This window comes from Tachyglossus aculeatus, chromosome 13 (assembly GCF_015852505.1).
Source record: "Tachyglossus aculeatus isolate mTacAcu1 chromosome 13, mTacAcu1.pri, whole genome shotgun sequence".
In the NCBI taxonomy this organism is placed as follows: Eukaryota; Metazoa; Chordata; class Mammalia; order Monotremata; family Tachyglossidae; genus Tachyglossus; species Tachyglossus aculeatus.
Genome location: NC_052078.1, coordinates 17,042,047 through 17,059,592, shown reverse-complemented (window position 1 = coordinate 17,059,592; position 17,546 = coordinate 17,042,047). Strand labels below are relative to the sequence as shown.

At 46.0% G+C, this 17,546-nt stretch overlaps 1 protein-coding gene across 1 annotated transcript in view; it reads left to right on the top strand.

The window, feature by feature from the left end:
* The first annotated feature begins 1,720 nt into the window (after window positions 1-1,720).
* The window catches only part of JCAD (junctional cadherin 5 associated), a 62,775-nt gene continuing 46,949 nt past the window's right edge, over window positions 1,721-17,546 (top strand). The window contains exon 1 of the mRNA XM_038755995.1: window positions 1,721-1,896. The gene's annotated coding sequence lies outside the window, so the exon portion shown is untranslated. The remainder of the gene's footprint in view (window positions 1,897-17,546) is intronic.

Genomic DNA, 17,546 nt, shown 5'->3' with positions numbered 1-17,546 from the left:
TTGGCCATACTGACAGGAGAATAAAATAGACCCAGTGCTGAATGTATTGCCCAAGTGATTTCAAAAACCTCCTTAATGCTTTTCAGTGTGCAACATTAAGCATTACTTCACAGTTAAGTCACAGTTAAGTCATAATATGTTTCTTGAAAACATGGCTGTATCTTAGGGTACATTTCCCCGTAGACTTACATATCATAAATTGGAATCTGTTTCAGAACCCCTGGAAAAATAATATGAAACTCCTTCATGTACAGTATTAAACATCCTTAAAAATTATTTTTTATGGCATTTGTTAAGCACATACTATGCGCTAGGCACTGTACTAAGCACTGGGGTGGATCCAAGTTATTCAGGTTGGACACAGTCCATGTCCCCCATGCAGCTGCCAGTCTTAATCCCCACTTTACAGATGAGGGAACTGAGGCACAGAGACGTTAAATGACTTGCCCAAGGCCACACAGCAGGCAAATGGCAGAACCAGGGTTGGAAGCCAGTTCTTCTGGCTCCCAGACCTGTGCTCTATCCATTAAGTCACGCTGCATCTAAATAAACTGTTTTTATACTTTTATTACAATAATGGAACATATAACATCACAACACTAACTAAATAAAGAGTTGTAGTATGGTGATTAGTCTCTGCAGAAGGAGAAGCTTGCTCTGCTGATTTCAACTGAAAAGCGTTTTCAACTCAGATTGGATAACAGCCTTTATCTTTTGTTCATAAAGCACCCTGTCGTAGACTAGGTCCTTCGGAACATTTCTGCACACCTTTGAACTCCTCTCCCTTCCAGGGTTTTCTTCAATCATTTTGAAAGTTATTTCATTTCTTGAGAATTGATGCAAGACATTTTAATCCCCAAATATTAGCCAGTGGTGGAGCTGAGATTCTAGACTTAGAGGCCCCATGACAACCTCCTCTTCTTCCACCACAGAGAGTGAGGGGTTCTCCAAGTCATCATTAAGAGCCCAGATTCGGGGTGAGGAAGAAGGGCAGTGATTTAGCTGGAATTACCAGCCACGAGTCTCAGCTCCTTTTGGATAGAGCAGAGAAGTTGGCTGTCGATTTGTTTTGGGGAAGAAAAGGGATGGAAAGGGGTTTGAATTCCCTGCAGTGATTGGATGAAATGTCAGATTTTTGGATCCTGGGCTACGTCAGCAATTAGTGCATGACGCGTGTCCAGATTTTCCATCTTGCAGTCGTTCAGAACAGGAGGCACGCCTGCACTCTGATTAGTGGAGCTGTGTCTCTCTTTAGAGGAAAATGTTTTCAGTTGTTCCCCCTGAATTTTCCTGCACCTTCAAGTCTGGCCTTCTTGCTCAGAAATTTTGTTTTTGAATTGAAAGCACGACTCGGTTCATATATAGAAAAATGATCAGCAGGCTAAATGCTTTCTTGTTTTCCCTCTCTCTGTCAAATGAAATTCAAATATAGGCTAGGCAGAGGCAGTTCCATGCCTGGTTGGCTGGACATGTCATAAATTATTATTTCAAAAGAGAATCCAGACCTTTTGAATGTGGTCATGCTGTTCAGTTGGCAAGGAGAGGGAGGGTACTTCATTGCTCGAGTGACTCGTGATTTCCTGAGGGCTGGTGGCTCGTCCCTCTCAATGCTTTAGAAAGTTTCCCCTTCAGCTGGTGGGACTGGAAATGCAATTTCAGTGTAAACTTACTGATTACAAGAAGGATCAAGGGAGGGAAATGGGTTTATTTTAAGGTGTGAGACATGCCAGTAGAGGGAATAAGGGAAAGCGATTGAAAGCATTTCCGGAGTGCCTACTGTCTGCGGAGCAGACTAAGTGCTTAGGAGAATAAAAGCGAGTTAGAAGACATTACCCCTGCCATTGAAGAGCTTACAGTCTTGCTGGGGGAGACAGACACTTTAATAGAGCATTTAAGGTAAGTCCAGTCTTGCTACTGGGGCTGTGGGAATGTAATACAGTTGAACGAAAGTAAGTGCGTAGGTGACAGAGAAGGGCTGAAGTGTCAATTGGGGGAGATGAAATGGGGAGATTAGAGATTACACGGGAAAGGTCTTGTGGCAGATGTGTGATTTCAGTAGGGCTTTGGAGATGGAGAGAGCTGCGGTCTGTTGGATGTGAAAGGAAGAGGGAGTTCCAGACCGGAGAGGGAGGGATCAAGATATGGGCAAATTCTCTTTCCTGTGATTTACCCAGAGAAGACCATCTGCTGTTTCTCTTTCTCCCCTCCTCAAAGAAGCTCTTAGCAGAAATACCTTTTCTACACCTGGAGCCTCAAGAAGCCATCATCCTCTCCTAGTCCTGCCCAGGGCTTCATTTGTCCCAGGAGAGTCTGGGGCTCTAACAGGGGCGAGGAGTGGTAGGGGGAGCCAAAAAAGTTTCTGTTCTCCCAGGACAGTATTCCAAGCAGTGCTGGGAGAGGCAGAGGGACTCCAGGGGCAATGTCCTCTCCCAGCTGAGTGGGTGGGTGCAGAGCACCTGCTAGCCTTTTGCCCAGCTGGGCACCTTGGAGGGAGTTTTGTGCCAGGGACTGAACATACCTTTCTCCTCTTGATCATTGGTGCCAGGTTGGCAGCAGGCCATAAATAATGCACTGCTGCATTTTCAAGGAAACTGTGGACAAGGGGTTCTCACTGTGGCACTCAGAGCCACAGATACAACCTCACTCATGCAACGTCTTTACATTGAAGTGGTGGGAATCTGCCCGAAGTGTGAGTTGGGGAGTTAAAATTCAGCCCTGCTCCTACCTCTTGGCAGGGCACAACCCCTGGGTTTCCTAGGTAGCCTCCCATTCAGGTCCTAGCCTAGCTCCTAAGGTTGGATGAGATCATCAAAATGACATTATTTATTTAGCACTCACTGTGAACTCAGCACTGGGGAAGTTATAAGGGTAATTAGATAAGACACAGTCCCTGCCCCCAGCTTCACAGTCAACCTCATTTTGCGGATAAGAAAACTGAGACCCAGAGAGGTTCGGTGACTTATCCAACATCATACAGCAGGCTGGCAGCAGAGGTGGAACTCAAACCCAGATGTCAGTCCTATGCTGTTTTTCACTAGGCCATGTAGGCATTCGTAGTTCAATAAACACATAATAACAATAATAATAATAATAACAACAATTGTGGTATTTGTTAAGTGTGTACTATATGCCAAACACTGTACTAAACTCCAGTATGACTTTGGGCAAGTCACTTCACTTCTCTGTGCCTCAGTTACCTCATCTGTAAAGTGGGGATTAAGACTGTGAGCCCCAGGTGGGACAGGGATATTAACTTGTATCTACCCCAGCTGGTAGTACAATGCCTGGGACATAGCGCAAATCTTTTTTCCCTCCTACTTAGACTGTGAGCCCCATATGGGCTTTCCCCCAGTGCTCAGTTAAGCACACAGTAAGTGCTTAACAAATATAATATTAATAAGAATATAGTGCTATTATTATTAGGAGCTACATGTCTTGGTTGAGAATATTGGTTTTATCAGAAACTCCATCCAAATCATGCTAATAAGAACTCTTCCTACAATATGTTTGGAAAACAGGAATTGTTCCCTTTGGCCTAGCTGTTGACCTTTTTAAAGCATAAGTTTTCTCTCCAGTTCGCAGCTACTCTGCCCTGTCCGTGGAAGAAATACATAGCACTGCAGAAAAGGGTAACCATTCTCCATTAAATAAACAAATCATTAAAACTTAAACCAGTAGCACAACTTTATTTCAACATAGTATCTGTAGCAATGTTAAAGTGAGGTTCTTGGAACAAAATACAAGTGTTTTTGCTTCAGACTGACGAGGAGGAAGGGGGTGTTTTTTTTTTTTTTAAATGGCATTTATTAAGCCCTTACTTTGTGTAATGCGCAGTTCTAAGCGCTGGTTCTTTAGACTGTCCTGTAGAGATACAGCAGTGATGTGATTGTATTTTCATATAACATTTTTAGATGAGCCCCTGATTCTATGAATCACAAACTGAAGTTGGGGTGCAAGCACCTTCTCTTCCCTCACCTTCAAAAACTGGAAGAAGGAAATACTGGTGGAGCTCATTGAGGGGCACCCCCACTTTGTTGCCCAGGAGGAGTGTCTGGCATCATCAGCAGCAGCCACAAATGTTTATTAAATAGACACCGAGTGCCTGGCACAGCCTGAGTGCTTCCTTCTTAAACCACTCAGTCAACTGACTTTGTGTGCGGAGAAGACAGCGGCAAGTTCTGGGACCAGCTTTGGAAAATCTGACTCTTGAGCACTTCCATAGAACATCGTTAATATTAGACCTTCCGATTTGGTTTCAGTGAATCAGGGACTCGCAGGAGGAAGTAAGAGAAAAAGGGAGGGAATGAAAATGTCAGTCTGGGGACTCTCTAGTTCGGCTAAGGTTTAGCCACTCAGGTCCACACCGGTGGTAGTGGTAGCTGGAACTTTGGTTGGAAGATGACGGTGTGGATGTTGGAACCACATCCTGAGCATCAGTGTCTTTCATTCATTCAGTCATTTATTGAGTGCTTACTGTGTGCAGAGCACTGTACTAAGCACTTGGGAGAGTAGAATACAGCAATAACCAGTCACATTACCTGCCCACAGTGGAGAGAGAAGCTCTTGCATTTTGCCCATGAAAATACCCCATGCCTTTCTTGCCCCTTGGCATATAGATCAGTGAACAATAATAATAAAATCATCATCCTCATGGTATTTTGTTAAGTGCTTACTATAAGTCAGCATACCAAGGGCTGGGTTAGATGCAATACAGTCAGGTCAGACACAGTCTGATGTGTAATGTAATACATATCTATTCTATTTATTTTATTTTGTTAGTATGTTTGGCTTTGTCTCCCCCTTTTAGACTGTGAGCCCACTGTTGGGTGGGGACTGTCTCTATATGTTGCCAATTTGTACTTCCCAAGTGCTTAGTACAGTGCTCTGCACACAGTAAGCGCTCAATAAATACGATTGATGATGATGATGATGATGATGATGATGTATAATGGTTATGGCCCTTCTAGCTATAATTAGCATTGCTGCTATTTTCAGAGGGCATTAGGAACAATATTTAATCCTCTTAATACACCTTTTCAAGATGGTGACTTTCATGAACTCCTGGTGGATTGTGAGTAGTTTTGATTTCAATCCTTATTGGCTGGGGGCTTGTTTCTACATTTGATTTAGGAAATGCCGGGCCTAGTGTTTTGTGCTTTGTTGCAGTTCTGTAAAGCAGTTGGAGGTTGTTGCTCTCTGGTTGTATCTCAAAGCTACTATAATCCAGTTTACCGGCAGACTTGCCACGTAGCCTGGAGCAAATCATTCAACCTTTCTTTCCACATCTTAGAAATATCTGCCCTACTTCCCAAGAAGCTGGTGTAGCCTAACTGTATTTGCCAGACCCTTTGCAATAAACTAAAACTCTAAGTAAATGCTTAAGAAACTGTCCTTGAGCACAGCCGCTAGAAGATTAGGAGAGAGTTGTGTTTTAAAAATGTTTCCTCTCTCAGAATCCCCAATTCCTTTCATACCAAGTTTTTGAGCTGGTGTTTTCCGTGATTCGGCAAGCCCTCATGTAAGAAAAGTGGTATTCAGCTTTGCATAATGATACTTTAGACCTAGGTTTTGAGAGGATGCATTGCTAATATTCAGGAACGGAGGAGATAAATCAAAAAAACTATTTCTGCTACTGCTACTGGCCCCCTTAAGTGGAACCGTAAATAATACTAATAATGGTGGTGTTTGTTAAGCACTTATTCTGGAACAAGCATTGTACTAAGTACTGGGGTAGAGACAAAAAAATCAGGTCGGACACAGTTCCTGTCCCACAAGGGAAGCTGATGCAACTTGATGGAGAGTGATAAATCAATCCTATTTATTGAGCACTTATCTTATGCAAAGCACTGTACTAAGCGCTTGGGAGAGTACATTACAACAGAGTTGACAGACATGTTTACTGCCTAAAGAGGGAGACAGACATATTTTAATGATGGATATGTACATAAGCGCTGTGGGGCTGAGGGAGGGGTGAATATCAAGTACTTAAAGGGTAAAGATCCAACGATATAGGCTATGAAGAAGGGAGAGGAGATAAGGGGAAGGAGGGTTAAGTCAGGGTAAGCCTCTTGGGAGAGAAGTGATTGTTGTAGGGTTTTGAAGGTGGGGAGCATGGCGGTCTGTATAAATATGAAGGAGGAGGGAGTTCCAGCCTAGAAGGAGGTTATAGGCGAGGGGTCAGCGGTGAGATAGATGAGATCAAGGTACAGTGATTAATTAGGTTGGCTGGTGTGATCCTCCAGCTTCTCATCTGCTCCGGCCGTAGCTCCTCACTCCTTTCTGCCTCCTCTCCCCTGCCCCTCTTCCCTCTAGTACTTGCCTCCTAGTTGGAAGAAGCACCTGACCAACAGCTCCAGCCGAAACTCCTGTAGTCCTAGACTGTAAGCGCTTTGTGGGCAGGGAACGTATCTTCTGACTCTGTTGTACTCTCCCAAGTGCTTAGCACGGTGCTCTGCACTCAATAAATACCATTAATTGATTGATAGTTCTTTGCTGTAATAGTCATAATACCCGTGATCCTCTTTAGCTTCCCTTGGGATACCTGGTTGACAGCCTCTGGACTTGAAGACATTTTGGGAAGCCGATAAGAACAGTCATCAGTTTTGGCAGTGGCGGATTTTGAAAGTGGCAAGGGTGAAAAATCCTGCTTAAGTGCTAAAAAAGAATTGACGTGAAAAATACCCACCCGCTTCAGATTTGACTCATCCTTCTGTTTAAGGTGATAAAAGCCCATCAGTCTCTTCTGCTCAGATAGAAAAAGAGGTGCCAATTATATAAACAGGTGGTTACGGAGTGGTTGGATCAGGGCATTTTTCTCTGGGAAGGATAATATTTATTTTGTTTATGAGGAGCATCTGTTCCAAGAAAGTTTAATATATTATGGCTCCAATGTGCACTATATAGGAGAGAGGAGAAAAAATAGTTGTGGATTTAATACTCCATCTGTGACTAGTTAGTTATGGTAACCTTCAGGTATTTGGTGGTTTCAGCAAAAGTTCTAATATAAATTCCAGGCATCAAAAACTGTAGGGGAAAAACTGTAAAAACATTTAGATGGAGAATTAATACACTCACCAGTTTGCAAAAGCTAAAAAAGCACATGCAGTTCCCTGCTGGTCATTAAACACGTGCTGTGCCCTCCCACCCCTCTGGCCTCTGATGCATTGCCCTACCTGGGAGTATGTAGAAACCATTCACATGGGGGCCGCTTCCAGAACTGAGAACGAAACTCTAATACTGTAATGAGATTTGCAGAAATGAATAATGTTGTAGACCCTTATCAGCAAAGCTGTATGAGAAACATGAGCGCCAAGGGTTTCTTTTTAATGGCATTTGTTAAACGTTTACTATTTGTCAGGCACTGTACTAACCGCAGGGATATATACAAACTAATCAGGTTGGACACAGTCCATGTCCCACATGGGGTTCAGTTTTAATCTCCATTTTACAGATGAGGTAACTGAGGCACAGAGAAGTTAAGTGACATGCCCAAGGTCACACAGCAGACAAGTGGCGGAGCTGGGATTAGTACCCAGGGCCTTCTGACTTTCAGGACTGTGCTCTATCCACTAGGCCATGCTGCTGCTTTGGTAGAGTTTCCTGGAGTAGGGAAAGAGGTTGACCAAAGCATTGCAGAAGCAGGGTGGCTCAGTGGAAAGAGCCCGGGCTTTGGAGTCAAAGGTCATGGGTTCAAACCCGGGCTCCGCCACTTGTCAGCTGTGTGACTTTGGGCAAGTTACTTAACTTCTCGGTGCCTCAGTTACCTCATCTGGAAAATGGGGATTAAGACTGTGAGCCCCCCGAGGGACAACCTGATCACCTTGTAAACTCCCCAGCGCTTAGAACAGTGATTTGCACATCATCATCATCATCAATCATATTTATTGAGCGCTTACTGTGTGCAGAGCACTGTACTAAGCGCTTGGGAAGTACAAATTGGCAACATATAGAGACAGTTCCTACCCAACAGTGGGCTCACAGTCTAAAAAGCACATAGTAAGCGCTTAATAAATGCCATCATTATATTATTATTATTACAAAGAACAGAAGATGCACAGCACAGTGACTGCTCAGACTCTTTCATTCATTCATTCATTCATTCATTCAATCGTATTTATTGAGCGCTTACTGCATGCAGAGCACTGTACTAAGCACTGCCTTTCCTAAAGGCAGAAAGCAATTGCCCAGGTTCTAATAGAAATTGGGTTGATGGCTGCTATTATCACCATTGCCAGCTGCAGGCTTGAGAGTCAGAGGACCTGGGTTCTAATCCCTGATCTGCTATTTGCCTGCTGTATGACCTTGGGAAAGTCATCTAACTTCTCTGGGCCTCAGTTCCTCACCTGTAAAATGGAGATTAAATATCCTCCTACTTAGACTGTGAGCCCCATGTGGGACTGGGGCTACGCCTGACCTAATTATCTTATATCTGCCCCAGCACTTACTACAGTGCTTGACACATAATAAGTGCCTAACAAACACCACAATTATTGTTATAGCTGACTTTTCCTTTTCTAACTTTTTTTCTCCACTTCCGTTTTCAATCTCCACATCACTCCTTCCTTTCCCACATAGCCAACTACAGTCTCACTCATTTGATTGTTTTGATGTAATAACGATGGTGTTGGTATATGTTAATCACTTCCTGTGTGACAAGCATTTTGCTAAGTATTGGAAAGGAAACAAGATAATCGGATCGGACACAGTCCCTGTCCCTCACAGGGCTCACAGTCTCAGAGAGAGGGAGAACAGATGTTTTATCCCCATTTTACATTTGAGGAAACTGAGGCACAGAAAGATTGTGACTTGCCCAAGGCCACACAGTAGGCCAATAACTGAGTCAGGACTGTAAACTCTTTGTGGGCGGGGAATGTTTCTACCAACACTTTTGTACTCTCTGAAGCACTGAGTACAGTGCTCTGCAAATTCATTCATTCAGTCGTATTTATTGGGCACTTACTGTGTACACAGCACTGTACTAAGCGCTTGGGAAGTACAGATCGGCAACATATGGAGACGGTTCCTACCCAACAACGGGCTCACAGTCTAGAAGGGGGAGACAGACAACAAAACAAAACAAGTAGGTGTCAATACCATCAGAATAAACAATAATGCTCAGTAAATACGATTGATTGAGTAGAACCAGGAACTCCTGATGTCCAGTCCCATGCTGTTTCCACTAGGACTCACTTCCTACTTGTATGGGAAGATGAGTTGACCTTGGGTTAAACAAGATATACAAACGGCACCAAACCTGACCCTCAAGGAAGCACTGGGCAAGAAAACAAACAATTTCAAACCAGCCTTGCAAAAAGTAGGGGTCAAGATTAAGAGAGAGACAGAATCAGGGAAGTCCACCTCCCCTCCCTCTAGACTGTAAGCTTGTTGTGGGCAGGGAAGTGCCTGCCACCTGTTTGTACTATACTCTCCCAAGTGCTTAGCACAGCGCTCGTCACCTAGTAAGCGATCAAGAAACACCATTGATTGATTGATTTGGGAGCTGGCTATTTAGTCTTTCCATAGTCCGATGAGGTTCAGCCCGGGATCTGCATTCCGCACCCTCCCACAACACCCTTGCTCCTAGCGAGGCTGGGCTAGCATTCCCTTCTCCAGACAGACCACAGCCGCACCTCCTCTGCCCAGGGAACCCCGCCAGCTATTGTCATTCCCTGGAGAACAGGGCCACTCAAGTGCTCGGTCTAATGAAACCGGCCAAGAATTACCCAGTTCTAGAGGGAGGAGGTGCTTTGGATACCCTGTGTACTACTAACTAGTAAATAGCAACCTTTTGCCCTGCGTGAGTGGTGACAAGACTTGCGAGGGAGAGAGACTGCTTTCCATTATGTATTGTCGGAGCAGGAACCTGACAGTCAGATGGCAAGCAAATTACCATTAAGTAATGTGTATCCAGGCAACTACTGTATTATTCCACCAACTTTCCAGTAAAGAAAAATGATTAAGTGTCATCCGTTACTTCTGCCTCCAAGCACTGAGTTTAAACCATCTGCCCAGGTGAGCGTCCACCCCTCCAGTTAATGGTTAAAGTTAGAGAAGCAGCATGGCTCAGTGGGAAGAGCGCGGGCTTGGGAGTCAGAGGTCATGGGTTCTAATCCCGCTCCGCCACTTATCAGCTGGGTGACTTTGGGCAACTGAGCTGCCTCAGTTACCTCATCTGGAAAATGGGGATTAAGACTGTGAGCCCCATGTGGTACAACCTGATTACCTTGTATCTCCCCCAGCACTTAGAACAGTGCTTGGCACATAGTAAGTGCTTAACAAATACCAAAATTATTATTATTATTAAAGTTAGTTCCTTGTCATGTACAGGGCATTTTGCCCTCTTTTCAAAAGTGGCCCTGCTGACCATCTCTTTCCCCTGCTGCTTTCTTGGGTGACTGAAAAGACAAATGCACAACAGCCAGTCCCTCCTCTCAGCTTATTCATTCATTCAATCATATTGAGCGCTTACTGTGTGCAGAGCACTGTACTAAGCACTTGGGAAGTACAAGTACAAGCTCTTATGACAAACTGCTATGGATTCATACGTACTGAGAGGGAAGCGGCACTGCCCAGTTGATCGAGCACAGGCCTGCAAGTCAGAAGGGCCTGGCTCTTCCACTTAATAATAATAATCATAATGACATTTATTAAGCGCTTACTATGTGCAAAGCACTGTTCTAAGTGCTGGGGAGGTTACAAGGTGATCAGGTTGTCCCACAGGGGGCTCACAGTCTTAATCCCCATTTTACAGATGAGGGAACTGAGGCACAGAGAAGTTAAGTGACTTGCTCACAGTCACACAGCTGACAAATGGCGGAGCCGGGATTTGAACCCATGACTTCTGACTCCCAAGCCCAGGCTCTTTCCATTGAGCCATGCTGCTTCTTCAGCAGCCACTTGTCTGCTGTGTGATCTTGGGCAAATCACTTAACTTCTCTGTGCTTCACTTACCTCATCTACAAAATGGGAATAAGACTGTAAGCCCCACCTGGGACAGGGACGGCGTCCAACCCGATTTGCTTGAACCCATCCCAGCGTTTAGTACAGTGCTCTGCACACAGTAAGCGCTCAATAAATACGATTGATTGCCTAGTGGAAAGCACAGGGGCCTGGGGGTTAGAAAGATCTGAGTTCTAATCCCAGCTCTGCCAACTGCTTGCTGTGTGACCTTGGGCAAGTCACTTCATTTATCCCTGCACTTGAGATCCAAAGCTTCCTGGTTTACATTATTATGGTACTTTACCGTCTGACTTGGCAGAACAAGGGGACAGGACTTATAAAGACATATATAAAAGTCTTTATACAATATTTTGCCTTTGCTTTTTTGATTAAAGAAATTTAAACTGCTTTTTCTAAAGACTTAGATAAAAGTCTATATGTATATACACATATACATATACATATACATATACACATATAGACTTATATCTAAGTCTTTAGAAAAAGCAGTTGAAATTTCTTTAATCAAAAAAGCAAAGGCAAAATATTGTGCAGACAAAAAACCCCCCACCAGGAAACAGATTAATCGGCTTAAGTGAATTTTGACCGTTGGTCAACCGAAAAGGATGGCGTTGGCCGAAGGAGGGAAGGGTGGTAGGGAGAGTTAGGAGGTGCTAAATGGGACTCAGTGGTTTTCTTTCCAAACTAACAAGCAGGTAGATGGGAGAGCTCCGGGGTCCGGCCATTTCTTAGTCTTGGGCTGTGCATCCCTCCCAGCTCTTCGCTTCCCAGGGGCCAGGGACCCGGGCGAGGTAAGGTTTGGGCGAACATGAGGGCCTTCCTCTCTCTTCTCCGGTTGGAATTCCTGCCGGAGTTTGGGGTGCGGGGTTCCTTTAGATGGTCTGCAGAATGGTCCGGGGGGGTCACCGGCCGGGAGAGGGGCTAGAGACGGGACTTGGGCGAAGGAATGGGGTCCCTTCAAGGCCCTACTGAGAGCTCACCTCCTCCAGGAGGCCTTCTCAGACTGAGCCCCTTCCTCCCTCTCCCCCTCGTCCCCCTCTCCATCCCCCTCATCTTACCTCCTTCCCTTCCCCAGAGCACCTGTATATATGTATATATGTCTGTACATATTTATTACTCTATTTTACTTGTACATATCTATTCTGTTTATTTTATTTTGTTAGTATGTTTGGTTTTGTTCTCTGTCTCCCCCTTCTAGACTGTGAGCCCACTGTTGGGTAGGGACCGTCTCTATATGTTGCCAACTTGTACTTCCCAAGCGCTTAGTACAGTGCTCTGCACACAGTAAGCGCTCAATAAATTGATTGATTGATTCCTCTCCCCTTTGTCCCCCTCTCCATCCCCCTCATCTTACCTCCTTCCCTTCCCCACAGCACCTGTATATATGTATATATGTTTGTACATATTTATTACTCTATTTATTTATTTTACTTGTACCTATCTATTCTATTTATTTTATTTTGTTAGTATGTTTGGTTTTGTTCTCTGTCTCCCCCTTTTAGACTGTGAGCCCACTGTTGGGTAGGGACCGTCTCTATATGTCGCCAACTTGTACTTCCCAAGCGCTTAGTACAGTGCTCTGCACACAGTAAGCGCTCAATAAATACGATTGATTGATTGATTCCTCTCCCCCTCGTCCCCCTCTCCATCCCCCCCATCTTACCTCCTTCCCTTCCCCACAGCACCTGTATATATGCATATATGTTTGTACATATTTATTACTCTATTTATTTTACTTGTACATATCTATTCTATTTATTTTATTTTGTTAGTATGTTTGGTTTTGTCTCCCCCTTTTAGACTGTGAGCCCACTGTTGGGTAGGGACTGTCTCTATATGTTGCCAACTTGGCCTTCCCAAGCGCTTAGTCCAGTGCTCTGCGCACAGTAAGCGCTCAATAAATACGATTGATTGATTGCTTGCTAAGCACTGTTCTAAGCGCTCAATAAATTGATTGATTGATAAATACAATTGATTGAGTGAACGGTTGCTTTCTGGGGAGTGCCCTGCCTCCGGGCTACGGGGAAGGGAAACAGAGGAGGGAGGAGGCAGGGGAGGGGACAGGGGGAGGAGGAGGGAGGAAGGAAGCGAGGAGGAGGGAGGGAGGGGCGGCCCCAGTGGCGCTGAGCAGCGGGCGCTGCAGGAGGAGGAGGAGGAGGAGGATGAAGATGCAGCAGCAGCCCGTCGGTAAGCCCCCTGTCCCCCAGCCCCCGGCCAACTTTGTTGGCTCGCCCCGCGTGTGGCCTCCCCCTTTTCCCCGGGAACAGCTCCGCCCGCCCACTGGCCCTGCGGAGGGCAGAGGACCGGGAGCCGAGGAGAGGCTGCCCAGCCCACCCCCAGGATGCCCTCCCCTCCTTGGGCCCTGCTCCCCCCCCCCCCATGCTCCCCGGGCCGTGCCCCCTGTGCCATGCTCCTCCACTAGTCATCATCATCAATCGTATTTATTGAGCGCTTACTGTGTGCAGAGCACTGTACCAAGCGCTTGGGAAGTCCAAATTGGCAACACACAGAGACAGCCCCTACCCAACAGTGGGCTCACAGTCTAGGCCTCCCCGGGCTGCACTCAGTCAATCAATCCATCAATCAGTCGTATTTATTGAGCGCTTACTGCGTGCAGAGCACTGGACTAAGCGCTTGGGAAGTCCAAGTTGGCAACATAGACTCGCGATGCTCCCCGGGCCGTGCTCCTCGTGCTGCACTCCCCGGGCCGTGCCCCCTGTGCCGTGCTCCTCGTCTACTCCTCCCCGGGCTGCACTCAATCAATCAATCATCAATCGTATTTATTGAGCGCTTACTGCGTGCAGAGCACTGGACTAAGCGCTTGGGAGGTCCAAGTTGGCAACATAGACTCGCGATGCTCCCCGGGTCGTGCTCCTCGTGCTGCACTCCCCGGGCCGTGCCCCCTGTGCCGTGCTCCTCGTCTACTCCTCCCCGGGCTGCACTCAATCAATCAATCAATACTATTTATTGAGCGCTTACTGCGTGCAGAGCACTGGACTAAGCGCTTGGGAAGTCCAAGTTGGCAACATATCACTCGCGATGCTCACTGAGAGCTCACCTCCTCCAGGAGGCCTTCCCAGACTGAGCCCCTTCTTTCCTCTCCCCCTCGTCCCCCTCTCCATCCCCCCGTCTTACCTCCTTCCCTTCCCCACGGCACCTGTATATATGTATATATGGTTGTACATATTTATTACTCTATTTATTTATTTATTTATTTTACTTGTACATTTCTATCCTACTTATTTTATTTTGTTGGTATGTTTGGTTCTGTTCTCTGTCTCCCCCTTTTAGACTGTGAGCCCACTGTTGGGTAGGGACTGTCTCTATGTGATGCCAATTTGTACTTCCCAAGCGCTTAGTACAGTGCTCTGCACATAGTAAGCGCTCAATAAATACGATTGATTGATTGATTGATTGATTGATTGATGCTCCCCGGGCCGTGCTCTTCGAGCTGCACTCCCCGGGCCGTGGTCACCATACAGCCCTCCCCCGGGCCATGCTCCCTGTGCCGTGCTCCCCGTGTTGCACTCCATGTGTCGTGCTCCCTGTGCCGTGCTCCCCGGACCGTGCTCCCTGTGCCGTGCTCCCCGGACAGTCCTCCCCGGGCCCTGTTCCCTGTGTTGTGCTCCCCGTGCTGCACTCCAATCAATCAATCAACCAGTCATATTTATTGAGCGCTTACTATGTGCGGAGCACTGTACTAAGCGCTTGGGAAGTACAAATTGGCAACATATAGAGACAGTCCCTACCCAACAGTGGGCTCACAGTCTCACTCCATGTGCCGTGCTCCCCGTGCAGTCCTCCCCGGGTCGTGCTCTGCATGCTCCCTGTGTCGTGCTCCTCGTGCTCCCTGTGCCGTGCTCCCCGCCCCCACCTGATCCTACCTCATCTGGCTGCCGTGTGATGTTGTGTACATCGCTTCACTTCTCTGCGCCTGTCACCTTATCGGAAAAATGGGGATTGAGACTGTGAGCCCCATGTGGGACGAGGACAGTGGCCAACCTGAATACCCTGTATCTACCATATCATAATGATGGTGGCATTTGTTAAGCGCTTACTCTGTGCTATATATAGATAGATAGATATACACACACATATATATATACACACACATATACACACACACACACACATATGTATATGAGCCCACCGTTGGGTAGGGACCGTCTCGATATGTTGCCAACTTGTACTTCCCAAGCGCTTAGTACAGTGCTCTGCACACAGGAAGCACTCAATAAATACAATTGATTGATTGATATATATATGTATGTACATATTTATTACTCTATTTATTTTACTTGTACGGATCTATTCTATTTATTTTATTTTGTTAATATGTTTGGTTTTGTTCTCTGTCTCCCCCTTCTAGACTGTGAGCCCACTGTTGGGTAGGGACCGTCTCTATGTGTTGCCAGCTTGTGCTTCCCAAGCGCTTAGTACAGTGCTCTGCACACAGTAAGCTCTCAATAAATATGATTGATATATATATATATATATGTATGTACGTATTTATTGCTCTATTTTACTTGTACATATCTGTTCTATTTATTTTATTTTGTTAATATGTTTGGTTTTGTTCTCTGTCTCCCCCTTCTAGACTGTGAGCCCGCTGTTGGGTAGGGACCGTCTCTATGTGTTGCCAACTTGTGCTTCCCAAGCGCTTAGTACAGTGCTCTGCAATTGTTTGATTGATTGCTAAGCACTGTTCTAAGGGCTGGGTAGCTACAAGGTAATGAGGTCGTCCCACTTGGAGTTTACAGTGTTAATCCTCATTTTACAGATGAGGTAACTGAGACACAGAGAAGTTAAGTGAATTGCCCAAGGTCACACAGCAGACAGGTGGCAGGTCTGGGATTAGAACCCACGTCTTCTGACTCCCAAGCCCAGGCTCTTTCCAGTAAGCCATGCTGCTTCTCGTACCATAGGGAGATAACATAAAAAAAGTGTTATTTGTTAAATTTTGCTATGTGCCAATCACTGTATTAAGCAATGGGATGGATACGGACTGTCAGGCCAGACACAGTCCCTGCCCTCATGGAGCTCAGAGTCTAAGTGGGATAGAGAGCAGGTTTTGAATCCTCATTTTGTAGATGAGGAAACTGAGGCCCAGAGAAAATGTGACTTGCCAAAAGTCAAACAGCAGGCTAGTGGTGGAACCAGGATTAGAACCCAGGTGCCCTAACTCCCAGACTGTGACCTTTTTACTAGACCACCTCATATGTGGGGACAGGGTGAACTGCATAGAGCACTGGAACACACAGGCACACACAGTCAGTGGTATTTATTGAGCACTTACTGTGTGTGCAGCACACAGTACTAAGCACTTGGGAAAATACAGTACAACAGAGTTTGTAGACATGTACCCTGTCCACAACAAGCTTACAGTCTAGAGGGGGAGGCAGGCATTAAAATAATAGATAAATGCATAAATGTGTGGGGGAACATCAAATGCTGAAAGGGTATGGATTCAAAGTGCATATGGTCTATTATTTATGAAGAATGGGTGGGGGGGGGTAGAAGTGGGCAAGGGGTCAACGGCAAGATAAATGAGATTGAGGTACAGTGAGTAAATTGGCCTTAGAGGAGTGAAATGTGCAGGCTGGGTTGTAGTAGGAAATCAGGTAAAATAGGAGGGGGCAGTCTGACTGAGTGCTGTTAAACCGATGATAAAAAGTTTCTTTTCGATGCTGGGCGTTCTTAAGGAGTGGGCAGACAAGGACTGAATGAGTTTTTAGAAAAATGATGTGAGCAGCAGAATGAAGTAAGGACTGGGGTGTGGATAGACAGGAGGCAGGGAGGTTAACAAGGAGGCAGGTGCAGTAGTCAAGGGATATGAGTGCGTGGATCAGGGTAAAAGGAGTTTGGAGAGGAAAGGGCGGATTTTTTTGCAATGTTGTGAAGGTAGAACTGACAGGGTTTGGTGATTTGTTGACTGACTGTGGGTTGAAGGACACACACACATTTTCTCTCTCTCTCTCTCTCTCTCTCTCTCTCTCTCTCACTTGGGAGGTCTGAGCAGGGCGAATTTCCAATAACTACTACATCTCCAGAGTTCTGGTGTCTCATCCCTAGAGCATCCTGGGAAGAGGGCTGGTCAGCCCGCACATTTCCGAACCCCCAGCTCTCAGTCCACCTGAGATTCTCTCAGGCCCCCTGCCCCTCTCTGCCCTCTCCCCAGTTACTTGGGATTTGCAGGGGTTTTCATTGCTCGGGAAAAACCGAGAATACCGTGGGGGTGGGCTTTGGCTGCTGGAATACCCTTGGAAGAGGAAGGGGCAGTGGGGGGGAGAACTTTAGTCACAATCATGGGTTTAAACTGTAGTCCAAGATTTCACTTCTGGAGAACCAAAAATGAAAATTTTGCATCCATGGAGCCTAGGCTTTTTGTACGGGACTCGGAAGTGACTTGGAGGTAGAGATGGAACCAAACTTGACTTTTTTCCCCTCTTCCTCCTCCCTGCTTAAATCCTTCTCCACTTATTGAGTGGTGTAGTTTGCTTATTTCTGCAGGGGGGGCGGTCCTGTTGGTTGACCCTAGAGACCCAGCCCAAAAAGTTTGTTTTTCCTGGCTGACCTTTTGCTGTTTT